This window comes from Theropithecus gelada, chromosome 3 (assembly GCF_003255815.1).
Source record: "Theropithecus gelada isolate Dixy chromosome 3, Tgel_1.0, whole genome shotgun sequence".
Classification (NCBI taxonomy): Eukaryota; Metazoa; Chordata; class Mammalia; order Primates; family Cercopithecidae; genus Theropithecus; species Theropithecus gelada.
Genome location: NC_037670.1, coordinates 124,667,829 through 124,685,903, shown reverse-complemented (window position 1 = coordinate 124,685,903; position 18,075 = coordinate 124,667,829).

Here is an 18,075-nt window from a genome sequence, read left to right as displayed (position 1 = left end):
GGTAAGAAATTTTCTCTCTTCTCTGAGTGACTTGTGAAACTACTGCAATGATTTTCAGCAGAGAAATGGCATGCTCTGTCTACTGTGTGAAAAACAGATTGACGTGAAACAAAAACAGGAGCAAAAGGACCAGTAAGAAGGGCATTGCAAGTTTCAGGTGAGATACCATGGTTGCTTGGACCAAGCAGCAAGAGTGCCAATGGAATAATGGGTCTATTTTTAAAATATATTTTGACTGTGAAGTGGAAAAAAAAGAAGAAAAATTATTTCAAAGGTTTGAGGCTAGCAACTGGAGGGATGAGTTGGAAAAGATTTGAAGAACAACACATATTGCAGGGAGGGTGGAAGTCTCAGGAGTATTGGGAACTCAATTTTGGACATGTTAAGTGTGATATGCAAAAGCCTGATTGGAATGAGTTCAAGAGAAAATTGGAGGAAAAAATATTGTTGCAGCAAGCACAGTTAATTCTTCTGAGAAATTTTGCTGGAAAGGGAGCAGAAAAGTACAGAGATAGCTACGGGGGATGTGAGTAAAAAAGAGGGCACTTTTCTAAGACAGGAGAAATGAGAACATACTTGGGTGCTTATGGAAAAATCCAATAGAAAAGGAAACACTGATGTTACTGGAGAGTCAGGAGGGAATTGCTCAAGAGATATCCTCAAGCAGATAAGAAGGGATGGACAATTGGGCAAAAATGAAGGGAATGACCATAAATAGGAGCCAGGAGAGTTCATTAACAGTAACAGGAGAAAGGTAGAGTATGGGGGCACTGATACTCGGTGGGTAGATACGAAGGTAATTACTTGAGGGAATTATCTTCCGATTGCTTCTTTTTTCTATTGGAAATAGGAATTATGGTCAAGAGCTGAGAATAAAGATGAGGGAAATTGTTCAAGGACAGAGGTGAAAATCTAAAATAGCCATCCAGGACCGTAAAAGCCCATGTGGTTCATGCACCATAGTGTTTTTATGGGCAGCAGTGAGGCACCCCTTGGTTTAATGATCATAAATTTGAAGTGAGATCAGTTAGTGAGGCTCTATTTATCACCATTCCTGTGCAACTGTGTGGATGCGGGCAGAAAGTAGGTGGGTATGGTAGCACTGGGGAAAAATTTCCTGTGTGAAAATTCCAGAATTCAGTATTTCATCTTAAAGCAATAATCAATTTCAGAAAGGCTTTTCAAGAGGGGATATGGTGCATTTAGATACGGATATGATAAGTAGAGTCTTCTTAAAATAGGGACCAGTGTGAATGTTCTGATCACATGGAAAAATAATTATGCTGATTACAGGATCTTTTTACAGCAGTTATTTTACCTCTGATGCATTCTAAGCAGTTACTTTGTTCTTCTGTTTTTGGATTTTCACAGATATTTTTTCGCTTTATTTGGTTTTATCTCAATTCATTATTTCTTGCTTATATTTCACAAAACCAGAGGGGTGATTTAATATGCTGTAACGTATTTCAACGGTGCTATGATTCAGTGATAATATTTTGCTCTTACAGCTCTGTGTTACATTCCATTGAGATGGGCTTACCTCAAATAATGCTTGCACAAGCAGAAGATTGTGAGTTTAGGTCTCGTTCACTGACACTCAATAAAAAATTCCATATTTTGTTTATAGAAACAATAAGTATTCAAATACAAAATAAGCATTCATTTAAATTACAAGTCATTTTGGATATATGAATTTTAGCATTTCGGGGCATTTTTACATTGTATTATTTAAAATTCAGAAATACCAGTTCAAATTAGCACAAATGACAAGGGCATTCAACTGAGCAATATTTTCAGACAGATCTCCACATGCAATTATTTAAGACAGACCAATGATCCAATTATTCTTTCTTTACCTCATATGGATATGCCAAAAACAGTTTGCTCTCAGAAATCAATTTGCAACCATCTATTGTTTTTTAAATTAGAACAATTCACCATTTAACAAATCATAGGTTTTCCTTTATGTAATGATTGCTTACTATCATTACTGAGAAGTACTCTTCATTCTATGATCTGAATGTTTGTATCCCTCCAATATTCATATGTTGAAAAATCCCTCTTAAATGGAATTAGTACCCTTACAAAAGAGGCCCAAGAGAGCTTATTCATCCCTTCCACGATGTGAAAACACAGCAAGAAGACATCATCTATGAAGCAGAAAAACCTCTCACCAGACATTAAATCTGCTGGTACCTTGTTGGATTTCCCAGCCGGCAGAACTGTGAGCAATAACTTTCTGTTATTGACAAATTACCTAGTGTAAGGTATTTTGTTATGGCAGACTAAATGAAGCAAAACACCCCTGGGACTTGAATCATCCAGAAAATCTTTAGAGGTTAAAAATGTTCTGCTTTGTTGTTTTCTATATATTTCTGCAATATTTAGAACCTAGTATGTTCAAATATCTGTAATATGGGACATAAAAATTAGACCGATCTCAAAATATATTAAAATTTTGTGGGAGAGAAATGCATTCCCAGGAACAATCCAGGAGAATAAACCAATAGACCAAGGGAGTGAAACACGGACTGTAGATGAGGTTCAGAATTGGAATGTTGTTGTTGAGTGAGGGAGGATGTTTAAAATTCCGTCACGTAAGCAAAATTATGTTAGCACTTATTGCAAGCTCAATGGAAATCCTCCCCACATCTAGTCCCAATGTTATATATTTTTGTTCCATTATTAATTAGATTATTTTGGACTCCATGTAATTTAATTTCAACAAGCCCTAAACAGACAAAATAGTCATAGGAGAAAAAAACATAATAAAGTCTAAGGCAACTCACCTAAGTCCATATGCCTTTCAGTTGACAAATACAGATTGGAATATTCTCAATACATTAGTATCTCTGGAAATTGGAATATTTTCTGGATGAAATTTATGTAAACATTACTCTCCATACTGATCTCAGTGCTCTTGGCCTTGCCCTATTTCAGTCCAACACCTGATGCAAAAGTGATTTTGTCAAATCAGTACAAATCTGATTTTGTCACTTCCAACTCAAAATTCTGCAACAAATTCCTTAGGAAACTTCCAAGTTTGTTAAGATAGTATCAAAAGACCCTTAAACGAGGTGCCTTTTAAAACTTTCCATCCTCATTTCTTGTATGCTTCTTGCATAATTCATGCCCTCTTCTGTCTGTGGCCTTTTGCATTTGGCACCACCACTCCATCATTCCACAATAGAATATTTTTTGCCCAAACGTATCCCACCACCATTACTACTGCTACTACTACTGCCACTACCACACACACACACACAGAGTCAGGATAACTTCTCATTTTATTAATGACTTAACATCTCTCAGAAATCTTTCCTGACCTCCTAGTTTGGCTTTGACTCCATACTCCAAATGTGTTCTCATTGTGTTCTATTCATCCACTTTTTCACTATACAACACTAGAAATGCCATTTTATGGATCTTTTTTCTTTACTAGATTTCAACTTAATGATTATCATGGTCATGTAGTATTGCTTGTCCATTGTTGTATTCCCAGTGTTTATCACAGTACCTGGAAAAAAATGGGCATTTTACTGATTGAATTAAAGAATGAATATTTTCTCTACCACATTTCAGACACTATAATGGCAAGTTTAAAAATAAATCAGACTCCAGATATTCATTCAAGAATCCTGTTGTTCATTAAGAGAGATAAAACTTGTACATGAATATTAGTAACATAGACAGAAAGAAATGTCACAAGGGGAGACCTCTATCATACCATTAGCAGTGGTCAAGGTCATGCCCATGTGCTTGGAAAGGACTTTCACTCAAGGAGCATACAGGGCTTTTTCAGCAAAAGTGCAGAGTGAACTGATATGCTTAGGGTGTAATCACCTCTTTTCAGACTTCCACTTTTGGATGTCTAGAGAATGCCTGATAGCAGGAGTAAGATTCCTCTTCTGCAGCCATGATTTCTCCATCTGCAAAAGTCATATGTGAGTCTCGGAATTCTATATAGCCTTGGAAACACCTGAATCCCTTTACCTCAATACTAATAGCCTTTCCAAAACTATCTTCCTTGGACCATTGTAATCATATGTAATAGGATAATTTACCACTGTCTCTAGTGGGATAACTGTCTTCCTCAGACCACCTGTATTATCTCAAGTACCCGCTGTTCCTCCTTATTTTACACACCACAAACAGCCAAAACTACTATTATCCTTCATTCCCAGGCTTTGATTCCCACTTAGCTCTATACTTTTTTTTTCTAAGTTTATATTCTATACTCTCCATCCTCTGAAAACTTCCCATTGAGCCTTCTATAACTTTTGCAAGTCAATAGCCAAATCCCCTATTTTGAGCACTTTGATCTGAATGATCCCTTCACCTTCTTGATATAAAGAAAACTTGACACTTTTCAATGTTTTCTTTCCCTGAGTTCAATTGAAAGGATTGATGAGCACCACACCCTCCTTTATACCATGACAGTTTCCTTCCTGCCAGAAAACTAAAATTTAAGCTAAGGTTGCATGCTTTATTTTTATGACTAGCAGTGCACATTTTAAAGTAACAATTCCTGCATTAGTTAGGATAGGTTAGAATGTGCTGCAGCAACGATCAATTCCCAAACACCAGTGGCTTTATATAACAAAGGTTTATTTGTCTCCTGTTCTTCCTATCTATTGAGAGTCAGCTGGAGGTTCTGCTCTGCTATCCTTACTCAGGAATGAAGGATGATGGAGAATCAACTATCCGAAATGTTACTAATTGCTATGGAAGTGGGAAGTGAACATAATGGATCACCTGCTGGCATGTAAATTCTTCATCCTTGGTAGAGACACAAAACAATTCCACATATATTTCATTGGCTACAGTAACTCACAAGGCTGTATTTAACTTCACAGGGGTGGATACATGAAATTCTGCCATGTCTCAGAAAGAGAGGAACAAAGAATAACTCTGAGAAGCACCAATAGCCGCCATAACGCATATATTACAGTACACGGGTAAACAAGATAGAAGTTAACTGTACTCTATGTTTAATTTCAATTTCTGCTTGAGATTCCTTTTGAAAAATGTTATGATGATGAATTTTATCCCCCAAATTCTTTGTAAAACCAAAACATAAATAAAAAGGAAGAATAGCCATTTGACCCTAGTGGTCTATAAAGCATTCAAGTTTGCCATCTAAAAGCATGGTTTTATGTTTAAGAATAATGTTTGACCATTAACAAAGGTTAATGATCTATTTCTTTGAAAGGAAATAACTTGAATTCACACGTCATTTCTAGAAAATGAATTTTCCAGTTTATATTTTTTAAAAATTTTCATTTGGTGCTCTTTTCTCTCCCCTGAAGAAATTTTATTACTTTTATGCTTATATCCAGTATGTCATACGTACCTAAAAGGCAGCTTCCTGTGTTTCCATTATCATATTTAGATAAAAATCTCAAGCTATTTATATGTTAAATGTATTTATACATAATACACTTTTGGAATATATATTAGGCAATTTGTTATAATTCTGATTTCTTACTAATGCATTTTGTTTTTTGGAATTAGTCAATTTAAGTAATTTTCTTCTAGTTATATATGAACGTTGCAAAGAAAGTCACCATGTTCTTGAATAAAAACCTTTCAAAAATGGCATGATAAAGATATAAACAGACATTAGAGTTTGCATTTTCATCTAAATATAAGTAAATGCAATACATTTTAAGACATGAATATAAATTATTTCCTTTAAGTTTGATTTAATGTATTTTCTTTCCAAAAATAAACTGGAGAAAATAGGTACTCTAAGTTTGTTGTTAAAGATTCCTTACATAATCATTATTCATATAATGTCTCTGGAAGAATAAAAATTGACTAAGAGATCACCAAGGCTTTTCATCAAATGTGAGAATATTATTCAACATAATGAATATTATTCATCACACACATCACACATACTGACTCTCAACTATTTGGGGCCTTGTGGCCTGTATTGGTCTATTTGGACTGCCATAACAAAATAGGTTTCAGTTTCTGGCGAGGGCTCTTCCCTGTCTTGCAGACAGCTACCTGGTATCCTCATAAGGCCTTTCCCCTCTGCCTGTTTATTGAGGGAGGAAGAGGGAGAGGAAGGGAGAAAAGAGTAGAAAGGAGGAGGGGAGGGGGAGAAGAGCAGAGGAGAAGGGGAAGAGGGAGAGGGAAGAGGGAGTTCTTTCCGCTCTTATAAATCCAATAATCCAATCATAAGGGTCCCACCCTCATGACCTAATTTAACCAGAATTTCCTCCCAAAAGCCGTCTCCAAATACCATCCATTGGGAATTAGGGCATATTAACTTTGTGGGGTTGCAAAGACTCAGTCCATAATATAGCCACAAAATATAAAAAACAGAGAAATGGGCTTGTTCAATTATATCTTTGTTTATCCACTCTATAAAAACATTAATTCATTCTACAAATATATCCCTCTGATACATTCTATAATTTGTGAGGGAATCAATAGAATAAAAAATGCAGATAAGTAAATGTTATGGTATATTAAAAGGTGATGCATACTTTAGAGATAAATAAATCAAAGGGAGGGAGTTAGGCAAGGCAGTAGGAGGGTCATCTTGAATGGAGGGTCTGCAATCCATATGTCATTGACTCATCTCTTCAAGTTTGTTGTTCAAAATTCCTTACATAATCATTATTCATGTAATGTGTCTCACAGAACAAAAATTTACTAAGAGCTCACCAAGGCTTTTTATCAAATATGAGAATAATATTCAACATAATGAATATTATTCATCACATACATCACACATATTGTATTCTTCCACTCCTAACCTGCATTATATCTATATTTAAAACAAATATTGTATTATTCCACTCTCAACCTGCATTGTATTTATATTTAAGTCATTTTCCTTTTTGAAATGCCTTGGTTCACAGTAAAGTCTTACTAAAATAGAGGAAAACTATAGCATAAAGGAAAAGGAAAAGACTAGCATTAATTTTTCAGTAGTCAACAAAAGTTATTTATAACAAACTTACATAGTTAACTGCTGGTATTGTTTTAGTTGCTAAATGACCAATGCTCAGGCTTGTAATCTACATAGCAAAATGCTAAATAATAACATCAGGTTCTTTAGAGGAAGAATGTGAGGAACTTTTACTTCAATCATGAAATGCCTAATATGGTGACAGAGGGTAGAACTTTGATAAATTATAAATGGGGAACATCTTATCATTGAAAACAGAATTTAAGCAGTTTTTATATCCTAACTACCAGACCCATATTCTCCTTTTACATCTGTGATCCACTCCTTTTTTACTTCCCTTCTTGATGATTATATTGTGAATAGAGTTTAAGCAAATAGAGTTGAGGTACCACCATACTCCACAGGTCACAGATGAATTTCAAATTTGGTCTTTGGGAAAATACAATGAGAAGAGACCTGTTCCAAAATTATTTTGAATAATAACTTTATCATATACGATATTATATGTATGATATATATATATGTGTGTGTGTGTGTGTGATAGGAAATATATACATTTCCTAATCTGTCACTGCACATATTCTCTCTCACATCCTTTCACTCTCTTTCCTTTTTTCCATTCAAAAAATTTGAGCTTGGATCTGCTGCCTTCATCAACAACCTTTTTTACAATTTCTTTTTTTTTTTTTTTTTTACGGTAAAGATTTTGTAAGCTTCAGAAATGACAACTATTAAATTACAGCTCCTTAATTCAATCCACCCTTTGCTCTTTCCTTAAAATGTATCTTCATTGATGAGTCACATTCTCCTATTCCTTTCAACCCATTAATCATTACATCATTTCTATTATGTAGTTGTGTGTGCTTCCTTCATTTAGTTGCTGGGAGAAGCATCATATAAAGTTAGTGAATTTCTGTTGAAAATAGTAACTTGGATTATATCTATTTTTAATATAATTTTTTGGATATTTTATCTTGTTATGCTATTACACCCAGTGAGAATGCATAAACTATTTTAACCCATCCCCCAAAATAACTATAATCTTGAAGGCTTTTATTGACACAGCATCTCTTGGCTGAGCATTCACACAAACTTCGAAATTCGATGCTAAACACATTATACAGAAAAGATAACACTGCAACAGCAATGAGAAAAAATACATTTTATTGGGCTGAATTAATTTTTTGTGAGATTGTTTTAAATGACATGTCAAGGTTTTCGCTAAAGATAAAATAGATTTTTTAAGTTAGTGCCCAAGGAAGCTGGATAATAGACTTTGGCATATGCGGTTGTTGGGAAAAAAAATCCAGTGTGTTTTCAGCTTCAGCTCAGATTAGATGGAAAAAGTAAACAATGCCAATAAATGGTTTTCATTTCTTCCAAATAGTTTATGTTCTTCATTGTGGAAATATCAATAAATTGTTTTGATTTCTTCCAAATAGATGATATTCTTGATTGTAGGTCCAATAACTAATGTATCTTCTTTGTGCCTGTATCTTGTCAGGCACAAAGTGTTACAGGCACAGTGCCTGTAACAAAATAACAACATGTATATTTTGTTAAAACATCCTCTAATTAGATTTGTTTTGTAAATTAATTCCCGGTTAACAGAAAATCAATTAAAGTAGAAGTATGTTGTCTTTGCTTTAAAGTGACATTCTTTTCATTTGCTATAAATACAAAGAAAAGGGCATTCAATAAACTTGGCAATAAAAAATTTGATGGCATTGGAAACTTCGTTTAGATGTGGTGATTTGATAGGTTACTTCGTCTTCCTTGTTGATAAATATTTGGACATTGAGCCTGGCATTCTGGATGATGGGATTAAAACTAGATAGGGCTGAAGAAGAAAAAAATCTTAACTTTAGTTATTTAATGTTTGCCCTGTGGTAAACTGGTTTGAAACATAGGATTGGGAATCAAAGTTTTCATTGATTAAAATTATGGCTCTGGCCGGGCGCGGTGGCTCACGCCTGTAATCCCAGCACTTTGGGAGGCCAAGGCAGGTGAATCACGAGGTCAGCAGATTGAGACCATCCTGGCTAACACGGTGACACCCCGTTTCTACTAAAAATACAAAAAAAAAAAAAAAAATTAGCCAGGCGTGGTGGCGGGCACCTGTAGTCCCAGCTACTCAGGGGGCTGAGGCAGGAGAATGGCTTGAACCCGGGAGGCGGAGGTTGCAGTGAGCCGAGATCGCGCCACTGCACTCCAGCCCGGGCGACAGAGCAAGACTCTGTCGTAAAAATAAATAAATAAGTTAATTGATTAATTAATTAAATTATGGTTCAACCAGTAAAATGTAAGGTGGCTTGGGCAATGTATTTAATTAACCTGCTGGTACTTCAATATCCTTATCTGTGAAGTGGTAATACTAATGCATAACTTACACAGCTTAGAGAGTATAGCATACTCTGGATATTTTAGGGAAAGATAGAAGTGTAGCATGTAGGTAAGTTAAGTACAAGGCAGAGACTGGAAATGTATGTGAGATGGAAATAATAAAATATCTTGTTTACCAAGGTGGAAATATGGGTTTTGTCTGATTTTTTATCACCCATTGATATATATCATTAATAGGTGTATTATGATCATTTAACATTTTAGGAAATGTCCTTTAACAATTGATGGCAGTGATCCAGAGGACCAATGATCTGGAATTGAATCTCATGGCAATGAAAATAGAAAAAAAGATGGAATCATAAAATATACAATACAAGAAATGATTTGGGGTAGAACTTGCTCATGCAGCTTTTGTAATTAAATATGCTAGATTGTTTTCCAGTTTGGCCATCTAATACCTGTTGGTCACTGGGTGTCTCTCTTTTCAATCCCATTTTCCTTGTGTGTGTAATGTAGATATTAATAACATTTTCTTCATAGGAATATGGTAAGCATGAAATGAGATTATGCATTTATAATGCTTTACACAATATCTGGCACTTACAAGTGTGCACTAAAGTGTAATTAATTATTGCTATTGTTAGATAGAATTGCTAGCACTGTATCTTCTGAAGGAGGCAAGAGAGGGAGGAGGTTAGGAAAATGTATTTATGACATCAACAGTTATGTTGAGGATGATGTAAAACATAGCAACCATTTATTTTTGTTTACTCATAATTTCCATATTTTTCTAACACTTACGTGTGACACTATGAATAATAAAAAATTATTCCACATATTTTATTAGCATAATAGGCACTAAAAAGCATGCTATGACTATGTACAGTGTACATTGGATACAAAACCAAGCAGACACTGCCTCGGTTTTGAAGGAGCAGATGCACGAAAAGCAAATAGTTGTTATTCCTGTCATACTTGCAATATGAGAGGAGTAGACACTTGTTTATTTTCCTATAAAAGTAGCCATAGTTAAGTCTAAGTAGTGAAAGTTCTATTGTTTAATGGGTATATCCATTTTTCATTGGCTAGGATAAGGGATTAATATGACAGTATAAATTATCCCTATTGACCAAGCTCTGCCTCCCAGGTTCATGCCATTCTTCTGCCTCAGCCTTTCCCGAGTAGCTGGGACTACAGGCGCCCGCGACCACGCCCAGGTAATTTTTTGTATTTTTAGTAGAAACGGGGTTTCACCGTGTTAACCAGGATGGTCTCGATCTCCTGACCTCGCGATCTGCCTGCCTCGGCCTCCCAAAGTGCTGGGATTATAGGTGTGAACCACCGCACCCGGCCAACTTAAATCTTAATGACAAGTCATAAGCTCATACAACACTAATAATAATTTAAAAAAAAATCTAGAACAATGAACTCAGTACAGATGCAATAACCCTATCCATCTAAGTCCTTAAGAGGATTTCAGAATGAAGAGAAATTCACATTCCTTCTGCAACCACACTACCTAGGTTTTGTTTCACCATAAATGATCTCACAAGAATTTCATAATGATGAACATATGCTGAGCCTTTTAAAATTCTATAGGCTATTCAGTGTTTAACATTAGAGGGAGACAAAAATCCCAGGAGCAAACAAAAATGTAGAGAATGCCTATCCTTTCTGATCACAGAAAGAAGAAAATGGGAAGTGTCCACCTTCTGAAAACACATGAAGAATAACTTTTTTGTGTGTATTTCTAATTATTTCCATGGGACAAATGCTGCGAGTTGGATTTTAAAGGTACATTTATGACTTACAATCTTTAGAAATATTTTGCTAAATTATAATCCCCAGTAGTTTCTCTTCCCACACTCAAAAATTCTGGGCCATCATTCTTTTAATGTTTGCATATGAGGAAATAATGATGTTGCACCGGCATTTGATGAGGTGCACAGAGCTGAGCCCAAAACACAGCACTAATGGTGAGCTCTTGGGTCCAGGCCTGTGATGGCCCTAGTACCTGAGGTGCTGGCACCTGCTGCATTGCTCGTCATGTGATGGAAGGCATAGATCCTTGGGAAGGCCTGGCTCTCTACGGGGCTGAGGTGGTGCCCAGGGCGTGGACCGCACAGTGAGTACTTGGCTCTGGGGCCTCACGTGCGATGGCTCTGATGTCTTAAGATGGCAGCAGGCCCAGTGCGGCCATACCGCCCAGGTCTGTACTGTAGGTACTTAGAGCAGCTGGGACTCCTGACACGTAAGAGGTTGGGAGAGGTGGTAGCTCCTTTCTCAAAGCAGCTCAACAGCAGCTGGTCCTGGAGCAAGAGGGATGTGCAGCCAAGCTTCCCTCTCAGATTCCCTGGTGGGAATGGCTGTTGGTTCCCTCTGTGGCAAGAGATGCCAGTGTCCTCTACTGAGCAGGCTGCTGGGAAACACGGTGGCTGCTGCATTTGGCTGATACTGATAGCCTCACCTTTCTCCTTTGCTCCTGGTGTCTCAGGTATGTCAATCTTATCAGCAATCTTTTCCATGTGGAAATTCTCCTTTTAAAAACAAAATTCACTGTGTTGTTGTAGATTCTTTAATCAGCCTTTGAGCCCACTCCATGCTATTTTGGTTTGTGAATAGCTGTCTATATGTATGTGTATGTGTATAGACACATATGAATGGTTTATGTATATGTATATGTATATGTGTGGGGGCGGGGGAGGATAAAGGGATAAAGACTGGTATCTCCTACTCTGCTATCTTGCATTCATATTTCTAAATACAGTCATGCATTGGGGATATGTTCTGAAAAAATGAGTCATTGGCCAGGTGCGGTGGCACACGCCTGTAATCCCAGCACTTTGGGAGGGCGAGGCAGGCGGATCATGAGGTCAGGACATCGAGAACATCCTGGCTAACACGGTGAAACCCGATCTCTATTAAAAAATTACAAAAAAAATTAGCCGGGCATAATGGCGGGTGCTTGTAGTCCCAGCTACTCGGGAGGCAGAGCTTGCAGTGAGCCGAGTTCGAGCCACTGCACTCCAGCCTGGGCGAGAGAGGGAGACACCGTCTCAAAAATAAAATAAAATAAAATAAAATAAATAAATAAAAAGAAATGAGTCATTAAGCAACTCCCTCCTTGTGCAAACACTATAGACAGCACTTAGGCAAATCTCGATGGTACAGGCTACTACACGCCTATTCTATATGCTCTATGGTATAGTCTATTACTCCTAGGTTACAGACCTGAACATGCTACCATGCTGAATTCTTTAGACAATTGTAACACAATGGTGTGTATTTGTGTATTTAAACACAGCTGAACATAGAAAAGGTACAGCAAAAATATGATATAAAAGATAAAAGATAGTATACCTGTGTAGGGCACTGACTGTGAGTGGAGCCTGCAGGACGGGAAGTTGCTCTGGGAGACTCAATGAGTGAGTGGTGAGTGCATGTGAAATCCTAGGACTACTGACCTGCACTACTGTAGATTTCATAAACACTGTACACTTGAGCTATGCTAAATTCATTTTTTAGAAATTTATTTCTTTAATAATAAATTAACATTAGTTTATTGTGAATCATAAACTTTTTAATATTTTAATATTTTAACTCGTAACAACACTTAGCTTAAAAAACAAATTGTACAGCTATAAATTTTTGTTTTTACATTCTTATTCTATAAGTATTTTATTTTTTTAAATTTTTAAACATTTTTGTTAAAAAGCAAGATACCCATTAGCTTAGGCCTACACAGGGTCACGATGATCAATATCACTGTCTTCCACCCCATATCTTTTTTTTTTCTTTTTTATACTTTAAGTTCTAGGGTACATGTGCACAACGTGCAGGTTTGTTACCTATGTATACATGTGCCATGTTGGTGTACTGCACCCATTAACTCATCGTTTACATTAGGTATGTCTCCTAATGCTATCCCTGCCCCCTCCCCACAATAGGACCCGGTGTGTGATGTTCCCCTTCCTGTGTCCAAGTGATCTCATTGTTCAATTCCCACCTATGAGTGAGAACATGTGGTATTAGAATAGTAATCATTAAAAAATCAGGAAACAACAGGTGCTGGAGAGGATGTGGAGAAATAGGAACACCTTTACACTGTTGGTGGGACTATAAACTAGTTCAACCATTGTGGAAAACAGTGTGGCGATTCCTCAAGCATCTAGAACTAGAAATACCATTTGACCCAGCCATCCCATTACTGGGGCTATACCCAAAGGATTATAAGTCATGCTGCTATAAAGACACATGCACACATATGTTTATTGCAGCACTATTCACAATAGCAAAGACTTTGAATCAACCCAAATATCCATCACTGACAGACTGGATTAAGAAAATGTGGCACATATACACCATGGAATACTATGCAGCCATATAAAAAGGATGAGTTCATGTCCTTTGTAGGGACATGGATGCAACTGGAATCCACCCCATATCTTGTCCCACTGGAAGATCTTCAGGGGCGATAACATGCATAGATCTATCATCTCCTATGATAACAATGCCTTCCTCTAGAATACCTCCTGAAGAACCAGCCTGTGGCCAGTTTAGAGTTAACATTGTTTTTTTGTAAGTATAAGGAATACACTCTAAAATAATGATAAAAATATAGTAAATGCATAAACTAGTAATGTAGTTGTTAATTATCATTATCAAGTATTATGTATTGTACTATAATTGGGTATGGTCTACTTTTATAGGATTGACAGTGCAGTACATGAGTAATGCATTGTGCTACAAACTTACAAAGGCTATGACACCAGGCAATTTGAATTTTTCAGCTCCATTATAATCTTATGAGACCATCATGATATATGTGGTCCGTCATTGACTGAAATATTGTTATGCAAAGCATGACTGTATTAGGCTTTTATATGTATGTGTATATATATATTATATATATATTAGGCTTCATATATTACATATATTATATATATTGGGCTATATATATATATAAAAAATACTTTACATTCTGGGATACATGTGCAGAGCATGCAGGTTTGTTACATAAGTATTCACGTTCCATGGTGGTTTGCTGCACCCATCAACCTGTCATCTACACTGGGTATTTCTCCTAATGCTATCCCTTCCTGAGCCCCCCAACCCCCAGGCTCCAGTGTGTGATGTTCCCCTTTCTGTGTCCATGTGTTCTCTTTGTTCAGCTCCCACTTATGAGTGAGAACATGCAGTGTTTGCTTTTCTGTTCCTGTGTTAGTTTACTGAGAATGATGGTTTCCTGCTTCATCCATGTCCCTGTAAAGGACATGAACTCATCCTTTTTCTATGGCTGCATAGTATTCCATGGTGTATATGTGCCACATTTTCTTTATCCTTTCTATCATTGATGGGCATTTGGGTTGGTTCCAAGTCTTTGCTATTGTGAATAGTGTTGCAATAAATATACGTGTGCATGTGTCTTTATAGTAGAATGATTTGTAATCCTTTGGGTATATACCCAGTAATGGGATTGCTGGGTCACATGATATTTCTCGTTCTAGATCTTTGAGGAATTGCTACACTGCCTTCCACAATGGTTGAACTAAATTACACTCCCACCAACAGTGTAAAAGCATTCCTATTTTTCCACATCCTCGCCAGCATCTGTTGTTTCCTGAGTTTTTAATGATCGCCATTCGAACTGGCGTGAGATGGTATCTCATTGTGGTTTTGATTTGCATTTCTCTAATGACCAGTGATGATGAACTTTTTTTCATATGTTTGTTGGCCACATAAATGTCTTCTTTTGAGAAGTGTCTGTTCATATTCTTCTCCCACTTTTTGATGAGGTTTTTTTTTTCCCTTGTGAATTTGTTTAAGTTCTTTGTAGATTCTATTAGCCCTTTGTCAGATGGCTAGATTGCAAAAATGTTCTCCCATTCTGTAGGTTGCCTGTTCACTCTAATGATAATTTATTTTGCTGTGCAGAAGCTCTTTTATTAGATCCCATTTGTCAATTTTGGCTTTTGTTGCCATTGCTTTTGGCGTTTTAGACTTGAAGTCTTTGTGGTGCCTATGTCCTGAATTGTATTGTATTAGGCTATTTTAATAATGCTTTTTTATGTGTACTGGCTTTCTGATATGATAGGTGAGGATTTGGCATTCTTTTACCACACTCTTATTTCTGCTTCTTCCATCTTTCTGTTATAATTACATTATACTGTTTGGTTATATCAAAAGTCAATGCTTATATTGCTATGAGACTATAAGTATTATTCACTGTTAAATGGTGTAAAATAATTATGTTTCCTTTCTTATGAATTTTTTCCTGATGATAATTTCCTAAGATTTTTCTTCTCTTAGTTTTTCTATGTAGTAGTATCAGTCTTTCCCCTCATATGTCCCCACATGACCAGAAAATGCTCAAGCATATCAGCCTTTGGTTTTCCCTCCCTCTCACTCCCTCCATCCCTCCCTCCTCTTCTTCCTTCCTCTCTTTCTTCCTTTCTTTTTCCTCTTCCTCCCTTTCACTTTTCCTCCTTCTTCCTCTTTCTTTTACTTCTCAAAGCACTTCCTTCTTCTAGTTCCAATTGGAATTTGGTGCTCTTCAGGACTAGAAAACATGTTTTTCTCTTTGTTTTATTATTATTATTATTATACTTTAAGTTCTAGGGTACTTGTACACAACGTGCAGGTTTGTTACATATATATACATGTGCCATGTTGGTGTGCTGCACCCATTAACTCGTCATTTACATTAGGTATATCTCCTAATGCTCTCCCTCCCTCCTCCCCACTCCCCACAATAGGCCCCAGTGTGTGATGTTCCCCTTCCTGTGTCCAAGTGATCTTAGACCTGTCTTTCTTTGTTTAACCAGCGCACACCTTCCAGTAGGTTCCTTAGAAAAGTCAGCATGGTATATAAATTATTTTATCTTGAATGTCTGAAACCACTTTTTTTCTGCTCTCACAATTGATTAGTAATTTGGAAATCATTTTCCTTCCATCTCTCAAAAGTTTTAGCTCACTGGTCCTGGGCTCCAATAAATTGCTGTTGAAAAGTGTAAACCTCACTCCTGCCTGAATAGTCTCTGCTATGTGCCTCTCAGGATTTCTGTATTTCAGACTCCCTCACTTTTAATCAGAATTTCCACTCTGCTTGAAAATAGCTGTATTTTCTCTTCAGCTAAGTTATTTACCAGTCTTCCAACTATTTTCTGTTTCAAAAAGTTGTTGAAATATGTCTTCTGCAATGATAAATCTGACTCCATTGTTCGATGTCTGCTGGTAGCTTTTGAGCCTCATCCCCTCTTCCTTCCCTGCTATCTACACATGGGCAAGCTGCTAAATAGGCCTGGGTGCTCCCTTCTCAGGTGCTATCAGGAGATTTAAACCACAGAGTCCCTGCCCATACATGTGGGAATCCTCAACCTGTTCCCTCACCTTAACCACAATAAAAACTCAGGCCTGACTTCTTTCTTTGTTCTCTCAAACCACATTAGACCTGCTTGAGAGGCCTGTCCTGCTTTCCCCAGAGACCTCAATTATGTAAGTCATAAACTTTTCATACCTGCTTGGTGTCAGCATGTGCTGTGATTAGTCTCAATATCCAAACCAAACCTGGGGTGGGGCTCCCTACCACTTTTGCAGAGTAGCCATAACATTTACTACTCTGTCCTATTCCCCTTTTCTTTATAATTTATTAACTTTTAAATTCTCTGTTGCATTTCAGTGGGATGTGTGGAGAGAAGGTGAATAAAGGCTACTATATTTATCCAGAAATCTTACCATCATTTCCTTTAGCATCTCAAACTCTAATCATTAGTCATGCTGGACTTTCATGTCTCCTTTTTCTCTATATCCAAGCTTTGTTGAGTTTTTTCTTTCTTAATGTCTTTCTGTTCTTATTTCTGCATGGATACTTTAAATATCCCAATTTGCTTGTTTATTAACACAATTTAAAAATGGAATTCTCTCAGCTTCAGCTTCAGCTGAGGTCCAAGGCCAAGAACAAAACAATAGGTGGTTTCTTCTATATTCTTACGTGAATGGCTAGAATAATTATGGAGGGATTTCAGAGGGGGTGGTTCAAAAACTGGTTTTGTACTATGAAAGTACGTAAAAGGGTTGATTTTGAAGAGGTGGTCTGATGTCATTTAAAAATGGACCCCATCCAGCTGGGCTTCATGCGGCAACCTTGAGAGCTGAATAGAAGGATGCCTGCAGAGTGCTGTGCGGTGCAGAGCTGAGTGGGGCAGGTAAGCAGCTGGAGGGTGGGATGGCGTTGCCCTCATTTGGGTAGTCACAGTTAGTAGTTCTCAGTGGGAGGGTCTCTGAGAAACCTATGAAAGCACAACAGGATAAAAGCATTCAGTATTTGGACACCTGCCAGGGTACACTAGCATCAGAATATAACTGCTAGCAAGTAAAACTGTCTCTACCCCTTATGTCTCTTCCAGCTGGCCAGTTTTATTATATATCCAGCATTTTGTGGGGCCTTTAAAAATGGCTCCTGTGCTGGCTCCCTCCCGGAGGGTCCACATCCAATCCAGAGGAAACACATACCTCTGGGGAGCTTGTGGGGGCGGAGGTTGGGGGGGTGGTAGGCGGGGAGCAGTTTGATCTAACAGTGGTCACCTCTGTGAACCCTCCTGCCTGGCAGATAATCCAGTCAGAGCCTTTCACTCTCACTCTCCTTCAATATTAAGTCAAAATCAGCCTCTCTGCCCCGTCAAGCTTCTTGGTACACATATCAAGCTGACAGAATCATGTTATAAAGCCCCTCTCAGTCAGCATGAAGTTTTGGGGAAGAGTTCCCTTTCTGTGATCAAGGAGAGATAAATGCTTAAGCAATCCAA